Source organism: Macrotis lagotis, chromosome 1 (assembly GCF_037893015.1).
Source record: "Macrotis lagotis isolate mMagLag1 chromosome 1, bilby.v1.9.chrom.fasta, whole genome shotgun sequence".
In the NCBI taxonomy this organism is placed as follows: domain Eukaryota; kingdom Metazoa; phylum Chordata; class Mammalia; order Peramelemorphia; family Peramelidae; genus Macrotis; species Macrotis lagotis.
Window position 1 is genome coordinate 24,882,613 of NC_133658.1, and position 19,452 is coordinate 24,902,064.

The 19,452-nt window shown below is 38.5% G+C and overlaps 1 protein-coding gene across 3 annotated transcripts in view; it reads left to right on the forward strand.

Annotated features, from left to right (window-relative positions):
• Positions 1-19,452, forward strand: part of SMOX (spermine oxidase) — a 125,716-nt gene that overhangs the window by 31,916 nt on the left and 74,348 nt on the right. The window contains exon 1 of one of the 3 annotated variants that reach the window (XM_074196082.1): positions 6,333-6,562. The exons of the other annotated variants lie outside the window; for them this stretch is intronic. The gene's annotated coding sequence lies outside the window, so the exon portion shown is untranslated. Of the gene's footprint in view, positions 1-6,332; positions 6,563-19,452 lie in introns of those variants that run through there. 3 annotated transcript variants of the gene reach the window in all.

Here is a 19,452-nt window from a genome sequence, read left to right on the forward strand (position 1 = left end):
AGTGGTGATCACAAAGAGCCAGCATGGTTTTTATCAAGAATAAGTCATGTTAGGTTAATCTCATTTCCTTTTTTTTGACAGAGTTGCTTAACTGGTAGTTATGAGGAATTTTAGAGATATTGCTTACTTAGATTTTTTTTTTGCACTCTAATAATTGTTATTTTTTTGTTATTTTGAAGTTGACAAAGGAGAACATTTCCCTGTATAAAGAATAGGAAAAAAGGATAGTGTATGAAATCATAAGTCTTTTTTCCCAAGGCAAATGGGGTTAAGTGGCTTGTCCAAGGCTACACAGCTAGGTAATTATTAAGTGTCTGAGGCCGGATTTGAACCCAGGTGCTCCTGACTCCACGGTCAGTGCTCTATCCACTGCACCACCTAGCCATACCAAAATCATAAATCTTTGCTACATACAATTTAAAAAAAGAGAGAATAAATGTATTATGCTGGTTTCAAAACTGTCCTATTCATTTGTGAGTTCTTTATTTTCTCTTCCTATTAAAAAGGTTTCAAAAGTTCATGACCCTCTTTTGTTCTTTTCTTGATATTACTATGACTCTTCTTCCTAAATCCCCTCCCAATTGAAAAAAAATCTCCTTTGTAACAAATAATCAGCCAAGTATAAATCCATACATTGGCCTGTATGAATATATATGTTATCCTGTCTCCCTAATCTATCTCCTCTTGCCAGGGGTTTGGTAGCATGCTTGTCCCCAGCTCTTTGCAGATATGACTGATAGTTGTATGGATCAGAATTTTTATATTTTTTGAAGCTATTTTCTTTACAATATTATGGTCATTGTATACATTTTTCTCTTGATTATACTTACTTTTCTCTGCATCAATTCATAGAAATTTTTGCAGGTTTCTCAGAATCTATCACTTCCATTATTTTTTATGGATGGAAGGAAAGAAGAAAGGAAGGAAACAAGTAGTTACTATGGACCAGGCAAGTGTTAAGGAACATGGTACAATTGCATTCAAATACTATAGTTTATTCACCTCTTTTTAATTAGATTTTTAGCCAAGTGTGCAATTAAAGCATTTCTATTCTTTTAGAAAAGATGGAAAGTTATGGGACAAATTGGTAGATTTGGTATTCATTGAACAGTTTGCCTTGATTTCTTCTGACCTCCCAGTGGATTGTGATTTTCCTAAAGAGGTGATGTGGAGGTAGGAATAACAAGATTTGTCAACTGGTTGGATATGGCAGGGGTGTGGGGTGTTAGAAGTTGAAGGTGGTGCTGATGTGCTTGGTTGACTAGGAATGTGGTGGCACTTGACAGTAATTGGAAAGGAAAGATGCAGGGAGGGTTTTGGAGGAAAGATAATGAATGTTGTTTTGTACATGTTGAGTTTGAGATGCCTATAGTACATGCTGTGTAAGATATCCATATGGTGGTAAGTGATTACCTAGGAGAGAGACTAGAGGTGGGAAATCATCAGCACAGAGATGATATTTGAATGGAATAATAGGGTGTTAATGAGATCATCAAGTGAAATGGTATGGAACAAAAAAAAGAGGGAATCCAGTATGGAGCTATGGGAGCAACCCATGGTTGTTGTTCAGTCTGGTTTTAGTTCGGTTTGACTTTTTGTGACCCCATTTGAGATTTTTTCTTGGCAAAGATATGAGAGTAGTGGTTTGCTAATTTTTACTCCAGTTCATTTTACAGATGAGGAAACTGGGGCCAACAGGATTAAGAAACTTGCCCAGGGTCTCATAGCTAATAAGTGCCTGAGACTGGATTTGAACTCAGGAAGATGAATCTTTCTGACTTCAGGCCTGGAACTCTATGCACTAAGGTGCCACCTAGCTGCCCATGGTTAGACCAGACAGATTGAGGCAGGCCTCTAGCTGGTTGGGTGGGTCCCCTATGGAGGAATTATGAGCAGATGTAGAAAAGAGTTAAACAGACTGAGCAGGCATGAGTGGGTTGGGTATCTACATTACTGGAGGGAGCATCACAGATTGAGTGGAATATTGAGTTCTATGATTTCTATATACTATAGTATGTACTGGGGTTGTAGAGATACCCCCACCCCCTAACAAATAGGCCCTATCCCACTAGAGAGGGGGAATCTTTTGGTGTTTTAGCTTGAGAACTGATTGGGGTTATGGTGAGCTCTCCTGTGAGAAAAACCTCAACCATCCAACTAGAGAAATGATTTCAATGTCCTATCTGGTTTAGGCTTAGAAAATGACTTTCAACCCCACTCTCTTCTTTTGTGTCCTTTTATAAATATTCAGTGGACTCCACTTAGGAGCTGGGATGATAAGACTTTTTTTGCAAATGTCTGCAATTCTCCTTCTTTGCCATGCAAATAAATTTAGAACAAGACCAAAAGGACCAGGTAGAATTGACTTCTATATCTGTTCCTTTGTCTTATATTGATGCCATTTTAATGTATTTATGTATGCCAGCAACAAAATACAATTGGTTGGTTGGTTGGTTTTTGGCTTTCATTATCGAAGACCAAAATAACATCTCTATGTTTGAGACAAATGACAGTGTGTCTGACTGTGGCTGATCAGACCAAGATAAGGTCAGAATGCTTCACCATAGGTCAGACACAAATAGTCCGTGGGAACACCTGGGGTGTATACTCTAAACTTACATATCTCTCATTTCCTTTGAACTACTTCAATTCTGCCTTCCTCATAGAATCCAGCCTCCTTTCTGATGAGGGCACACCATGCTGGGCAGTCCTGTGCCAGAGTCTCCCATGCTGTACAATCAGTTCTAAAGTTCTTAAGAGAAACCTTCAGGGTGTCTCAAGATCAATTCTTCTGAGCCCCTCATGAGGGGCTCAGTTGCCCTATGTTTGCTGGCAACAAAATATGCTTACAAAATAATAGAAAGCAATTCCAGAGGGAGAAAACACAAAAAGCTGGAGAGTATATATCTATTAGGCGACACCTGCATTCTGAATACAGAAATAGCATTACAGGCAGGAGGAGTGTTGGGTCACTTGGATCACTTCTGGAGGCAGGAGATGAAGGAATGGCCAGTCTGACTAGACCAAAAGGTATTTGATGGTGAGTATTATGAAGTGATGCTCCTCTATTCTCCCTCTCATGTTGCTTTGAAGATTTCCTCTCATTTTTCTCATATGTCTTAGACCTGCGATCCCTGAGAGCAAGGACTATTGTGCTTTCTACATCACACGTGTCTGCATCTAATAACATTTTTTGGGAAAGTCCTTCCTAAAGGCTAACCCTCAATCCACTTCTTGTTTTGATATTGGAGGGGCTTGGGTAGCTAGAGTAAAGGCCATTCTAGACCAAACCTGCCATTTTACTGATGAGAAAATTGAAGTCCAAGGTCATCAGAGGCAGAATTTGAACTCAGGTTCCTTGACTCTCAGCTCCTTTAAGCATTTCCCACTGTGGGACTTGAGGGATTCCCATTCTAGGTCACTTATTTACTGTCTGATGTTGAGAAAATGATTTCACTTCTGCAAATTCTAAGATCCTCATTTTTAAGGTGGGGGGGAAGGGCTCCAGATTGGTGGTCCTCTATGGCCAATCATGTCACTCTCTGCGGAATATTTCCAAGGCCCTCTCCATCTCTACATCCTGTGAGTCTAGGATCTGGTGAAGGACTCTAGCAAGAATAGAGACCAGTTGATGGCTCTATCCTGACTCCTCGGTCCTCTCTCCTTAGGGCAGAACTTCAATCCTCTGAGATTACAGTTTAGGAATCATCTGAATCACCTTCCTTCCTAATGGCTCAACAGAGGCCCCCCCAGTTGTTTTGCTCCCCCAGGGCCAGACAGTGAGTCAGAGGAGGAGCACCAAAGGTAATCTCATGGATCCTCCTGACTAGCCCCATGTATGAGGGCTGCCAACTGTGCCCTGGCTTGACTCACCATCCTTGGGAGGTGGCCACATGTGAACTCTAATTATAACAATAACAATGACTAATATTTCTATTAACACCTACTAGATCCAAGGTACTGTGCTAAGCTCTGCAGATACAAAAAAAGAAAAAACAAAGAGATCCCCTACTGTACATTACAATCTAATGGGGGAAGACACCCATAGAAGGAAGCTGAAAGAGCAAGGGAAGGCCCTGGGTGGGGAGTGTAGGTGGAGAAGTCAATCAGAGATGTCCTAAGGTAGTGCAGCCAGGTGAGAAATGAGGTGTCTCAGATAAGCTCTGTCCTTCGGACAGGCACAGGCATACAGTCCCAAGACTGCCAACCTCTTAAAGGATGTTGAGGTTTTCCATGTCCTTCTTCCTTAACTTGATTGTACTTTGTCTGCCTCAATTTCTCCAACTGTAAAACGAGTGTAAAAATTACACTTTCTTCCTTGTGAAGGTCAAACAAGGTAATATTTGTAAAATGCTTTGCAAACCTTACAATGTCATATAAATGTTAATTACTATTATTATCAGATAAAAGAATTATAATTTCTCCTTTGAATTCAAGGTTGCATCATCCTGTGATACATTGAAGATCCTAGATGATGCCTAGTGAGCATCTCCATTTGGATGTCTCATGCACATCTCAAACCATATTTCTTTTGTTTTGGAATGTTATTTTATTTTATTTTTTCAATTACATGTAAAGATAGTTTTCAACATTCATCTTTTTGTAAACTTTTGAATTCCACATTTTTCTATCTCCTTCCCTTTCCTTCTCCCTCCCAAATAGGTTATGCATGTACAGTTGTGTTTAACATATTTCTAAAAAAGAATTCTTTTTCTCCCCCCTCCCCCACACTGGCCCACCCTCTGCCTAATTTGCCTGCTTTCATTTAGGGCACCATTATCTTTCCAATTAGGATGACTTGATGGTGCAGGAGAAAGAGTGCTGAGATTGGAGTCAGGAAGACCTGAGTTCAAATTCAACCTCAGACAGTTCCCAGTTGTGGGACCCTGAGCATGTCACTTAACTCTGTTTGCCTCAGTTACTTCATCTGTAAAATAAGTTGGAGAAGGAAATGACAAACCACTCCAATGTCTTTGCCAAGTAAATCCCAAATGGGATCATGAAAAGTCAGACATGACTCAACAGCAAAATTTTTCCAATTACCTTGTTTTGCAACCTCAGGATCATTCTTGACTCTTTATTTTCTCTCACTCCATGTATCCAATTAGTTGCAAAGACTGGTTGATTCTACCTTTACAACATCTTTTTCAGAGTCACAAAGCCACACATCTAATTGGAGTCTTCTTTGGGACTAATGTAAAAGTCTCTCATTGATCTACCTGAATCAAGTCTCTCCTGATCCTATTCCTTCCTCCAGAACTGCTCCAGTTTGGACTAGGCCATGTTCTCACTCCTCAGTGGCTCCCCATGGCTCCTGAGGAAAAAACCATGAATTTCTGATTTAGTATTTAGAGTCCTTCCTAATTAGACTGCAGTCTTATCTTCCCTGGCAGATGCCCAGCGACTCCCCTTCATTCCTTCTGGGCTTCAGCCAAGGAAGACAGCTTGTTGCTCTCTGTATATAACATTTCATCTCCTGCCTTTGGATAGCTCCTGGAGAGTACAATGCCTGCAGGTGCTTAATAAATAATCGCTGATTGATCCAGCACATTCAGCAAGCTTCTGACCCTGCCTACATTTAGATTCAGTCTTGACCATAGACTCCAGATGGGCACAAGGTCCAGTAGACTTCTGGGGGAACCATGTCCTCTGGGAGCTGAAGAAATGAATGGGGGCCATGACTATGTTGGTAGGTAAGAGCACTCTCAGAAACACAATCTGTTTACTTCAATTTCACTAAAGATGTTCACCTTTCTTCTCTAGAATCCAAGTGTTTTCTGATCACTGAGTTATAGGTACCTCCCTGTTGAGTCACTATCCTTCATCCCTTCCTTCTTTATTCTTTCTCCCTTCCATCCTTCCTTCCTCCCTTCCTTCCTTCCCTCCCTCCTTCCTTCCTCCCTTCCTTCCTTCCTTCCCTCCCTCCTTCCTTCCTCCCTTCCTTCCTTCCTCCCTCCCTCCTTCCTTCCTTCCTTCCTCCCTCCCTCCTTCCTTCCTTCCTTCCTCCCTCCCTCCTTCCTTCCTCCCTGCCTCCCCTCCTTCCTTCCTTCTTTCTCCTCACCTCTTGTTTTCCTTTCCTCTCAACTGCTCTTCAGTGTCTCCTCTTTTCTTCTCTTTTGCCCCTTTCTTTCTGCACCTCCATCCCACCTTCTTTTTCTTACTCTCTTTCCTTCGATCTGGCCTTCCCCCTCCACCTCACCCTGAGACACTCGTTTTCCCAAAGAGCGGCGAAGGCAACAACAGCCTAAGCCTCTGTGCTTTCCGGCTTGGTCACTAAGCCTAGCTGGTTGCCAGGGCAGCGATGACTCCAGCATGTTTACTTGTGGATGATGGAGTGGGCAGCCACTGGTGGGGTGTACTGCTCTCCCCTGGGGGGTGGGGTTGAACCAGGATACAGAGGCAGCCAGACATGCTCAGGGTCAGGATGACCCATAGGGAGATAAGAAGATCTGAGGACACAATAAGGCTTTGTCAGACTGGGCCTGGAAAACAGTGTCTTCGGCTCCTTGCTCCCATGGCCAGGATGATGAGGATCCAACCAACCCAGGCTTCAGGGGATGTGGTAAGTTCAGCTGTATTTTGTTAATGTGTAAACTCTGCCTCTGACTCCCCCTTCCTTCCCCAGTGCCTAACTGTTAAGGGATGATCCTAGAGAATGAGCAGATGCAAGAGACTGGTTGGAATGTAGATTGACCCAGGCAGAGCCATAACAAGGGTGGGGCAGTTAGACTTTGTCCCAGGGTGCTGAAATTAAAATAACAATGACAAAATTTCTGGTCTTAGCCAAGGAGAAACAATTGGGCTTATCACCCTCTCTTCCCTTCCCCTTTAGATTGGCTGTTTAACTGCTCACAAGTTTGGATAGATAAAGGACTCTACAATTCCATTCTTTCCAACACCTTCCAATAAGATGGAGGACCACTAGGTCTTCCCTTCCGACTTGCCTTTGTGTCACTCTCTTATGACCTTCCAGGCCTTGCCATCTCTTCTACTGCTACATCTATAGGCCTTTGAGGTCTTTCTGTCTGTTCTTCGGATGAATTTTTCTTTATGTGTTGATTGGTGTCTACTCCCATTATGGTAGTCTACATTTTCTGAGCGTGTGCTCTGTTTGGCACTGAGGAGAATCCAAAGATGACTAAGAGTTAGCAAGTGATTTCTTCTCAGTTTTCCTATCTATAAAATTATCATCTCTAAGTTTTGACTTTTTTTCTCTTTTAGCTTTAAATTTTTTGGGGTGTGTGTGTGGGGGGGGGACTCTGATGACAAATAAATAACAGGGTTGAATTGAATTATTGAAGACAATATAACCTGCTTTTTTAAGTTATAAACTAGAACCCACTTGAGACTATGGAGAACACTAGACTACATAAGCAAAAATACTTCATACATTCATGACCCTGGGTATGCACAGCTTCTCCCTGAGCTTTCTTTTTAAATTGTGATTTTCCTAATGATTTCATATGATTGTGAATTTTGGAAAAATATAATCTGTAAGGAAGTGGAGTTAAATTGAAGCCATGTATCAGGGTGTTTTCTCCAATGGTGCAGATTGCAACCCACACTCCAATGGACATGGGATCTCATCAATTTGAAAGTCCTCTGCAATAATGCAGATTATTCCTGCCCAACTTGGACAACTCTTGTTTATTCTGTCCAATAAGTTTGTCATGAGGAGTCTACCTGATATATGGAAACTTCTTTGAATTCTCCTGCAATTTGGGGGATGCCAACAGGACATAAAGTTTGGTTTGTCACATCACTCATTCCTCATTCTCCCTTTGTGCTCTCCTTTTGATCATTCTTTTTTTTTTTTGCAAGGCAAATGGGATTAAGTGGCTTGCCCAAGGCCACACAGCTAGGTAATCATTAAGTGTGTGAGACTGGATTTGAACCCAGGTACTCCTGGCTCCAGGGCCGGTGCTTTATCCACTGTGCTACCTAGCCGCCCCTTGATCATTCTTTTATTTGATGACGACATTCATACTTTTCCCCCCATGACTCTTTGTAATGTCTTCCAGCCTAATCTCACCTGCCATCTACCTTTCTTTGGATGGTTGGATCATGGTCAACTTCAGTTCTTTGCACATTTCATATCTCAGAGCCACCTGAGATCACTGCAGGAACGTTAAAAGGATGCCTCAGAGAGATTCTTTAAATTATTTTTAATAAGCAACAGAAATAAACATGGAATCTTATATTTTCTATGCCTTTTAGATAGTTAGGTATCATAGTAGAACACTGGCCCTTGAATCAATGATCAAGTCTTATCTCTCACACTTATTAGCTGCCCAAGTCACTTAACTGCTGTTTGCCTCAGCTTACTCCTATGCAAAATAGAGCAGCTGGGTGATACAGTGGACAGAGTACTGGACTTGGAATCAGAAAGACTCATCTTTTTGATGAATCAAATCTGACCTCTGACACTGTGTGACCTTGGACAAGTCACTCAACCCTGTTTGACTTAGTTTCCTCATCTGTGAAAGGAGAAGGAAATGGCAAAGCACTCTAGTATCTTTGTCAAGAAAACCCAAATGGAGTCATACTCTGTCAGACACAACTAAAAATGACTAAATAACAACAGAATAAGAAAATAATAGCACCTATTCTTCAGATTTGTTGAAAAAAATATTATGTTTAAATATGGATACATGCAAAGTGCTTTGCAAAAACATAAATATTATTATTTGTTATATAACTACTAAAAATAGTAAGAGCATTTATTAATGATTTAAGATTCCCAAAGAGCTGTAGATATGTTATCTCATTTAATTCTTACAGTAACCTTTGCTCCTAGGTAAGGGAAGAAAATAAACATGTATATAGTGCCTATTTTGTATGGTATGCAATGGTAAACACTTTACAAATATTATCTCACTTAAAATCTGGGTTCCTTTCTTAAAATGATGGATTTTGGACTCATGATCTTTAAACTCCCTCCTGGTTCTTAAACTATCATCTTATATTGTTTGGGGATAGAGAGTCATTTAGAAAAGTCTGTCTGTTCTCTTAAATCTTCATCAAGGGCCGAGTCCCAATATGGGTGAAGGTCATTTTTATGAAGTTTTTCTAAAAATAAGAACGCATTGTTCAATAGTTGCTGATATCGCCATGATCATTTTCTTTTTCTGTTGTAAAGCTGACTGGATTTCCTCCCAGTGTTTAGTTATCTTCTTTCAGCTATCCTAAGAACCACTCCCTTTAACACCCTCCAAACTGTTGCATTCAGGACGTATTTCCTTTGTGTAAATTTGATTTGGTTCATCCACTTTCCTGTTTTTGTTTTATTTTGTGCTACACCAGGGACTGAGATATTAGATTCCAAATGTGTTGCTGCCGTTGATGAAGAAAAGAAATTCTTACAGAAATGACGACAAATCTGTTCCATTTTTAATCTATTTGTTCTCCTTCCAATTCTAACTTTAATGCCCTTGGGATGATTTGGTTTAATCTGATCTCTTGCCAAGCTTCCTGTGACCTCAGTTTTCACTGTCTATTGCTTAGACTCTTCTTTGAAGGTTTTGCTTGGAAGTTTAAAATCTAAGCCAGTATTGCTTATTGGATCATCACTGACCCATTTGGCCTTCTTGCTGTGGTGGTTGTTTGACATAGATGAAACTTTCATAGACCATGGAGTTTTTGTTCTGTTTCCATTTTTCAAGGCCATGAATTCATTCAAATAGATCAGATTGGAGCTGTTATCATTATAGATCATATCATCTTCTCAATCTTAGCCTTTCTTCTAACCTCCTTTTAGTTTTTACTATTGTTCTAAGAAGCTGTTGGTCTGACTGGTCTTAAACAGTTCATTAGGTTATGTTCCCCATTCCCTACCCGTCTTGGTAATGAATTCTTTTACATTAATTAAGCCCTGGGTCTCATGAAACATTGAAAAACTTTCTAAATTATGGTGAATTAGTGGTGAATAAATTTTGAATAACATTTTTCTTTTTTAATATAATAATTTTTTATATAATAAAGATTCTTTTCTCCAAATTAAAGTTAAAAACAGTTTTTTTAGGATTTTTTTTGCAAGGCAAATGGGGTTAAGTGGCTTGCCTAAGGCCACGCAGATGGGTAATTATTAAGTGTCTGAGATTGGGTTTGAACTCAGGTACTCCTGACTCCAGGGCCGGTGCTCTATCCACTGCACTACCTAGCCGCCCCTAGTTTTTTAACTTTTTTTAAAAAAAGTTTGGAGTTCTAATCTCTATTCTTCCTTCCCTCCCTTCTCTCCCCTCTCATTGAGACAATAAATAATTTAATATAGGTTATGCATGTGGAATCATGTACAATATTTTCATAATAGACATTTTGTATAAGAAGACTGAATAAGTAAGGAAGGAAGGAAGGAAGGAAGAGAAAAATAGTATGCTTCAATTTGTATTCAAACAGTTTCAGTTCTTTCTCTGTAGGTGGATAGGCTGCTTCATCATGAATCCTTTGGGATTATCTTGGATCATTGTATTGCTAAGAATAACTAAATTGTTCATAGTTTTTCATCATTCAATATTGCTATTACCATGTACAGTGTTCTCTTGGTTTTGCTCATTTCATTTTGCATCAATTCATGTAAGTCTTTCTAGGTTTTTCTGAATCATCTTGCTTGTCACTTCTTACAGCACAATAATATTTCATCGCACTCATATACCATGACTTGTTTAGTCATTCCCCAAGTGATGGACAACCTCTTGACTGCCATTGTTTGCCACAACAAAAGAGCTGCTATAAATATTTTTGTACAAATAGGTCCTTAAGAGCATTTTCTAAAGACACTGATTAGTGGATGAAAGACTACTCAATGTTAGAAGGGTTAGGAGGGTGTTAGGAGGAAATTCAGGATTTAAATCCTTTCCTCTAAGAAGAAGAAAATGAACAAAGAACAACCCCAACTTAAAACCTCAAAATATTGCCATACAAAAGTTATAAAAATTGATAACCTACTTTTTGGATAATTGAGAATTGGCTGTATATCATTTATTTCTGGCAATGAATAGTTATTAAGGGTCACAAAGTCAAGACTGAAGAAAGGAAGAGAATACTTGAGAAAGGATTCAGTCTTTCTACTGGATTATTAGTGTGACAGAGAACTGAGTTTGTAGTCAAAATATTCTGGTCTGATTAGGGGAAATAATAATGGTTCTAAAGTCTTCAGTCATTTTTGGATTTGCTTGGTGAAGATACTGGAGTGGTTTCCCGTTTCCCTTCCAGCTCATTTTATAGATGAGGAAACTAAGGCAAACTGGGTTAAGTGACTTACTCGGGGTCATATAATTAGTAAGAATCTGAGGCTGGATTTGAACTCAGATGCTACTCTCTCCAGGGCTGGCGCTCTATCTGTTTCAACAACAAGCTGTTCAAGAGTCAAAGGATCTAAGCTTAAATTGTTCTTCTGAAATATTTTCCTGTGTGATTCTGGGCAATTTACCTAGTCTTTCTAGTTCTTTTTTTTTTCCTCTATAAAATGAAGGACTTGGTCTCCATACGATTTAAACTCGCTTCCATTAAAATACGTAAAGCCATAATGGAGGAGGGAACAGGATGGTACAGGATGATTGACTGGAAATGTAGCCTAGGATCAGGTCTGGGGAATAGATAGTTGGAGGAAAGAAAGAAAGAAAGAAGAGAGAGAGAGAGAGAGAGAGAGAGAGAGAGAGAGAGAGAGAGAGAGAGAGAGAGAGAGAGAGAGAAGTAGGATTCAATAGTCCTGTTTTCAAAAGATATACAAGCAGGAAAGGAGAAGCTTTGGTTGGTCAGCTAGAGAGAATAAAAGATGACTGGTGGTCAGATTGCGGGTGTTGATGATACCCAGTTAATGTAAAGAAATCCAGAGAAAGGCCCCCTGTGGGGGATTTTTGGGGCAAACAGACTGGACTATCCCAGTATGAGAAGGTAGCTATGGGTTATGATCTGTACCATTGTTGTAGGATTGCAGTAGGCTGAAAGTAACAAAAGTAGAAGAGTGTGAGTTTAAACCTAATTTCCCCATCTTGTTAAGGACAAAACTTAGGTTCAGAAAGATACTGGGAATCACCTACAATTTAAGATTTCTTGATCAAATTTGAGTCTGTCACAGGGAATCCATTCTGCTGAATTTCAAGGCTGAGGTATGGTGGGCTCTGGGGTTATGGGGTGGCTTTTATAATTGTTTGAGAGAACAAGATTTACTGCTTAGCATGAGTCAGAAAATGGGAGAGAGATTTTTTCTTTTTTCTTTTTACTGTTTCTTCTTTTAGTTTAATTTTTAAAAATATTCTGCTTTCTTTTTTATTAATAATTGTCTTTATTTTTCTAATTACATATATATATATATATAAAAAGATAATTTCCAATACTTACTTTTGTAAAGCTTTTCTCCCTCCCCCCCTTTCCTCCCCACTCCCTAGGATAGCAAGTAATCTAATACAGATTATACATGTATAATCATGTTGCACATATTTCCATATTAAGAATTGGAACAAAAAGGGAAAAACCATGAGAAAGAAAAAACAAAAAAAACAAATTTAAAAATGGGTAAATAGGGGCGGCTAGGTGGCGCAGTGGATAAAGCACCGGCCCTGGAGTACCTGGGTTCAAATCCATTTAACCCCATTTGCCTTGCAAAAAAAACTCCTTAAAAATAAAAAAAAATGGGTAATAGCATACTTGATCTGCATTCAGCTTCCATAGTTCTTTCTTTGAATGTGTATGACATTTTCCTTGACAGGTCTTTTAGAATTATCTTTGATCACTATCTTGTTGTGAACGGCTAAGTCTGTCATAGTTGATCATTGCACAATGTTGATATTAAGGTGTACAATGTTCCGTTTCTGCTCACTTTACTCAGCATCAGTTCATGAAAGTCTTTCCAGGTTTTTCTGAACACCACCCACTCATCATTTCTTACAGAACAAGAGTACTGCATCACATTCACATAACAATCTGTCCACATTCCCCAGTTGATAGACATACCTTCAATTTCCTATCTTTGCCACTACAAAAAAAGAAATGCTATGAATATTTTTTTGTACTTATGGGTCTTTCTTCCTTTTATATAATCTCTTTGTTACACAGATCTAGTATTACTGGATCAAAGAATATGCACAGTTTTATAACTCTTTTGGCATAGTTCCAAATTGCTCTTTAGAATGGTTGGATCAGTTCACAACTCTCAGTGCACTAGTGTCCCCCATCTCCTTCAACACTGATTATTTTAGGGGCAGCTAGGTGGTGCAGTCGATAGAGCACTGGCCCTGGAGTTGGGAGGATTTGAGTTCAAATCTGGACTCAAGCATGTAATGATTACTTAGCTGATCTTGGTCAAGTTACTGGACCCCATTGCTTTTGCAAAAACAAACAAAAAAATCCCAACAGATCATTTTCCTTGTCATTTTAGACAATCTGATAGGGGAAAGTTGCTTTACTTTGCATTTCTCTAATCAATAGTGACTTAGAGCATTTTTTCACATGAGTATATATATATATATATATATATATATATATATAGTTTTAATTTCTTCATTTGAAAACTGTTCATATCATTTGATTATTTATCGACTGGGGAGCGACTTGTATTTTTATAAATTTGACTCAATTTTTCTAAGTCCATATTTGAGAAATGAGACCTTTTTAAGACCTTTTTAAACCTGGCTGTAAAAATGGATTCCAAGCTTTCTGTTTTCCTTCTAATCTTGGCTGTATAGGTTTTGTTTGTGCAAAAACTTTTGAATTTAATGGGACCAAAATCATCTATTTTGCATTTCATATTGTTCTCTATGTCTTATTTGATCATAAACTCCATCTCTCTCCATAGATCTGAGAGGTAAGCATTTCCTTGCACTTCTAATTGGCTTATGGTATCACCCTTTATGTCTAAATCATGCACCCATTTAGACTTTATTTTGGTATGGAAAATGAGATGGTGGTCTATGCCTAGTTTCTGCCATTCTCTTCTTCAGTTTTCCCAGTTGTTTTTTGTCAATTAATGAGTTATTATACTAGAAACGAATCTTTGGATTTATAAAACAGTAGATTACTAAAGTAGCTTGTGAACCTAATCTATTCCATTGATCCACCATTCTGTTTCTTAGCTAGTAGCAAATGGTTTTGATAACTGCTGCTTTATAATATTGTTTTAGATCTGGTATGGCTAGGTCAAATTCCTTTGCATTTTTTCCCATTAATTCCCTTCATATGCTTGATCTTTTGTTTTTCCAGATGAGTTTTGTTAAACTTTCTAGCTCTAAAAATATTTTTTTTTGTAATTTCATTGGTATGGCACTGAATAAATAGATTAGTTTAGGCAGAATTCATCATTTTTATTATATTAGCTTGGTCTACCCATGTTCAATTGATATTTTTACAATTATTTAGATCTGAATTTATTTATTTGTGTGAAAAGTGTTTTGCAAATATATTCATATAATCCCTGGGTTTGTCTTTATTGGTAGACTCCCATATATTTTATGTTGTCTAAAGTTATTTTAAATGGAATTTCTCTATCTCTTGTTAGGTTTTGTTGGTAATATATAGAAATAGTGATTATTTATGTGGGTTTATTTTATATCCTGCAGCTTTGCTAAAGTTGTTAATTATTTCAAATATTTTTTTACTTGATTCTCTAGGATTTTCTAAGTAAACCATCATATATCATCTGCAAAGAGTTAGCATTTTGTTTCCTCATTGCCTATTCTAATTCCTTTAATTTTTTCCCCTCTTATTGCTAAAGCTAATATTTCTAGTACACTATTGAGTAATAATAGTGATAATGGCATCCTTGTTTCACCCCGATCTTATTGGGAAGGCTTCTAACTATATACTGCTTATCATTTAAAGGGAAAAAATCCATTTATTTCTATACTCTCTAGAGTTCTTAATAGGAATGGGTGCTATATTTTGTCAAAAGCTTTTTCAGCATCTATTGAGATAATCATGTGATTTCTGCTAGTTTTATTATTGATATGGTCAATTATGCCTATTGTTTTCCTAATATTGAACCAGTCCTGTCTTCCTGTTATAAATCCCACCTGGTAATAGTGTATTATCCTGGTGGTAACTTGCTGTAATTTCTTTAATAATATTTTATTTAAATTTTTTTTTGCATCAGTATCCATTGGAAATTGGTCTATAATTTTCTTTCTCAGTTTTGGCTCTTCCTGGTTTAAGTATTAGTCCCTAGCTGAAGTTCCAACTGAAGAAGAGGTTGTGAACACCATTAGGCTCCTTTCAAGTGGCAAAGCACAGGTGCTGATTTTATTCCAACAGATCTACAAGAATGGGGGGGGGGGGTCCATTGCCCATTCAAAAACTGACTGAAATTGCCCATTGTTATATGGCATGAAAAGGTTATCCGCCAAGAATTCAAGGATGACTCCATCATCCATCTCTATAAAGGTAAAAGGAATAGGTTGTTCTGTGACAATCACAGGGGTGTTTCTCTGTTATTCGTTGCTGGTAAGAATCTTGCCAGTCCTTCTCAATAGACTGATCCTTCACTTGGAAGATGATCTTCTCCCTGAGAGTCAGTGTGACTTCAGAAAGGGGGTGAGGAACAGTCAATATGGTGTTTGCTGCCCAACAACTCCATAAAAATTGCCAGGAACAGAATAGAGGCTGTATACATTTGTAGATCTGACCAAGGCCTTTGATACTATCAGTCCTGAGGGCTTATGGAAAATTATGTCAGAATTTGGGTTCCTTGAGTTCATCAGTATTGTATGTCAGTTCCATGATGGGATGCTTGCCCAGGGTCTGGATAGTGGATGCTGCTCTCAAGATTTCCCAGTCACCAATGGAATGAAACAAGGCTATGTCCTTGCTTCCATGCTCTTTAGCATGATGTTTTCAATCATGTTATTAAACACCTTCACTGAGGATAAACACAGCTAATGTATGGATGGCAAATTCTTCAACTTGAAAAGGCTACAAGCCAGGACAAAAGTAGAGGGCATGTTGGTGCATGATCTTCTATTTGCAAAAGATTGTGTACTCAATGCAGCCTGTGAAGCTGAGATTCACCAAAGCAAGAATTGATTCTCTGTTGCTTGTGCTAATTTTGGTCTAACAATGAACACCAAGAAAACACAGGTACTCTATCATCTAGCACCACACCATCATATGTGGACCCATTGATTACAGCAAGAACTGTGGACAAGTTCACCTACCTTGGCAGTACACTAAGAAAGAATACATTGACCATCGACACACACATTGCCAAAGTTAGCTCAGTATTTGGGAGGCTGTGAAAGAAAGTGTGGGAGAGAAGAGGTATTAGACTAACTACAAAATTGAAGGTCTACAAAGTCATTGTGCTGACCTCATTGCTATATGACTGTGAAACATATACCAATGCCATGTCAGGAAACTGAATTGCTTCCATTTGAATTGTCTTAGGAAGATCACCTGGCAGGAGAAGATACCAGACACTGAGGTCCCTTCTGGAGCTAAGCTGCCTAGCATTCCAACATTACTACAGAAAGGGCAACTACTATGGGCTGGGCACATTGTTTGAATGCCAGAAGCACACTTGCCAAAACAATCATTTTAGGGAGAACTCACACAGGGCAAGCACTTACAAGGGGGTCAGAAGAAGCAATACCGAGACTCACAGAAGTTCTCATTGAAGAACTTTGGAACTGATGGTACAACCTGGGAGAAGCTGGCACATGGTGAGGTTGTTGCATTCTATGAGGAAGGTAGAAGTAGCTCAAAGGAAGCATGACATGTGTAAGTTTAGAGTAGGCACCCCAGGTATTCACATGGACTATTTTTTTTTTAAATTTAAGGCAGTGGGATTAAGTGACTTGCCTAAGGCCACACAGCTAGGTAATTATAGTGTCTGAGGCCAGAGTTGAACTCAGGTACTCCTGACTCTAGGGCCGGTGCTCTATCCACTGTGCCACCTAACTGCCCCCACATGGACTATTTTTGCCTGACCTATGGTAGAGCATTCCGACTTTGTACTGGGCTGATTAACCACAGTTGGACACACTGTAATTTGTCTCAGGCATATTGATGTCTTCCATAATGAAGGACAAGAACCAACCATCAAGCCCATATTTGTGTTATAAAAGGAATTTGGTAGGACTCTTTCTTTGCCTCTTTTTCCAGATAGTTTATATAGTTTGGGAATTAATTATTCTTTAAATATTTGGTAGAATTCAACTGTGAATTCATCTGACCCTGGAGATTTTTTCTTTTTAGGTTTTTGAAAGGCAAATGGGGTTAAGTGGCTCGCCCAAGGCCACACAGCTAGGTAGTGTCTGAGGTCGGATTTGAACCCAGGTACTCCTGACTCCAGGGCCAGTGCTTTATCCACTGCTCCACCTAGCCGCCCCCCTGGAGATTTTTTTCCCTTAGGAAATTTACTGATGATGTTTTTCTAAATGGGCTTACTCAAGTATTTTAATTTCTCTTCTGTTAATTTGGGCAACTTATATATTTGTAAATAATCATCCATTTCACTTAGATTGTCAGATTTATTGGTATACAGTTGGGCAAAATAGTAGCTCCAAATTATTGCTTTAATTGCCTCTTCATTGGTGGTGATATCACTTTTTTCATTTTGGATACTGGTAATTTGGTTTTCTTCTTTTATTTAAATCAAATTAACCAAAATTGTATCTATTTTGTTTTTTTTCATAAAACCCACTCCAAGTTTTGTTTACTAATTCAATAATTTCCTTACTTTTAATCTTATTCATCTATCCCTTGATTTTTCAAGATTTCTAATTTGGTATTTAATTGGGGATTTTGAATGTGTTTTTTTTTAAATTGCATTTTCATTTCATTGATCTTCTCTTTCTCTATTTTATTCATGTCTAGGGAGATAAAAGATTCCCTAAGAACTGCTTTCACTGCATCCCATAAGTTTTGGTATGTCGATTCATTATTGTCATTGTCTTAGATGAAATTATTTATTGTTTCTATGTTTTGTTGTTTGATCCACTTATTCTTTAGGACTGGGTTATTTAATTTTTAATCTCTTTCCTTAACTTTATTACATGTGATTTCTATTGCATCATCATCTGAGAAAGATGTAGTTAGCATTTCTGCCTTTGATAGTGAGGTTTATGCTCTGATACATGGTCAATTTTTGTGTAGGTTCCATGTTCCACTGAGAAAAAGCTCTATTCCTTTCTTTTCCTCATTCAGTTTTCTCCGGAAGTCTATCATATCTATTTTTCTAAGCTTCTCTTCACTTTTTTTATTTCTTTCTTTTTTTCATTTTGTGGGTTGATTTATCTAATTCCGAGAGAGGGAGGTAGAGGTCCCCTATTAGTATAGTTTTACTATCTATTTCTTCAGGTAACTCACTTAACTTCTCTAAGAATGACTGCTTTACCAATTGAAATACATACATACATATATATATATATAATATGTATTTAGTATTAATATTATTTCATTGTTTGTGATGTCTTTTAGCAAAGTATAGTTTCCTTCCTTATCTCTTTTAATCAGGTCCGTTTTTCCTTTTCCTTTGAGATCGTGGGGATTGCTATCCCAACTTTTTTTACTTCAGTGGAAGCACAATATATTCTGCTCCAGTGTTTTACTTTTATTCTCTGTGTATCTTCCTGCTTCAAATGTGTTTCTCGTAAACTGCATATTGTGGGATTCGGGTTTTTGATCAATTCTGTTAACCACTTCTATTTTATGGGAGAGTGCATCTCGTTCACACTGTTATGATTACTAGCTCTGTATTTCTCACCATCCTGTTCCCCCCGTTTATACTTTTCTCTCTCCTTTCACCCTGTCCCTACTCTCTGGGATTTTGCTTTTGACCATCACCTCCCTCAATCTGCCCTCCATTTTATCAGTTTCCCCACTTTTTTCCCCCTTTCCCTTCCTATATCTTCCCTTCCTCTCTCGGCCCCCTACTGCCCCTTTCTTTCCCCCTTTACTTTCCTACTTCCTTGTTGGGTAAGATAAATTTCTAAACCCAATTGCGAGTGTACGTTATTCCCTCTTTGAACCATTTTGTTGAGAGTTAACCAATGCTTCTACCCTTCCTTCTTTTCCTCCACTATAAAAGGTCCTTTATGTCTCTTGATGTTTCACGATTTACCCTCTTCTGCCTCCCTTTCTTCCAGTATAATCCTTATTTAGGTCTTAGTCGTTTCTTTTTAACATCATCCCATGATAATCAACTAACCCCCACACCCTCTAATTCCTCTCAATTCTCCTCACAGAAATAAGTTCTTACAAGCATTTTTTAGGCTCCTGCAGACTGTATCTTTGTTTCTCTAAGGAGGCAGACTAGTATGGCAGAGAGGGGAATGATCTTGTTTCAAATCCAGCTTCAGTTCTGTATTGGTTGTGTGATTGGGGGGGGTGGGGTGGGTCACTTAACTGCTCTGTGCCTTGGTTTCCTCCTGTGTATAAAAAGAGAGAACTGGCTGTGATAACCTCTCTAAACCTTTCCAGTTCTAAACCTGTGATTTAGGGAATGGAGAAGGGGTGAAGGGGGGG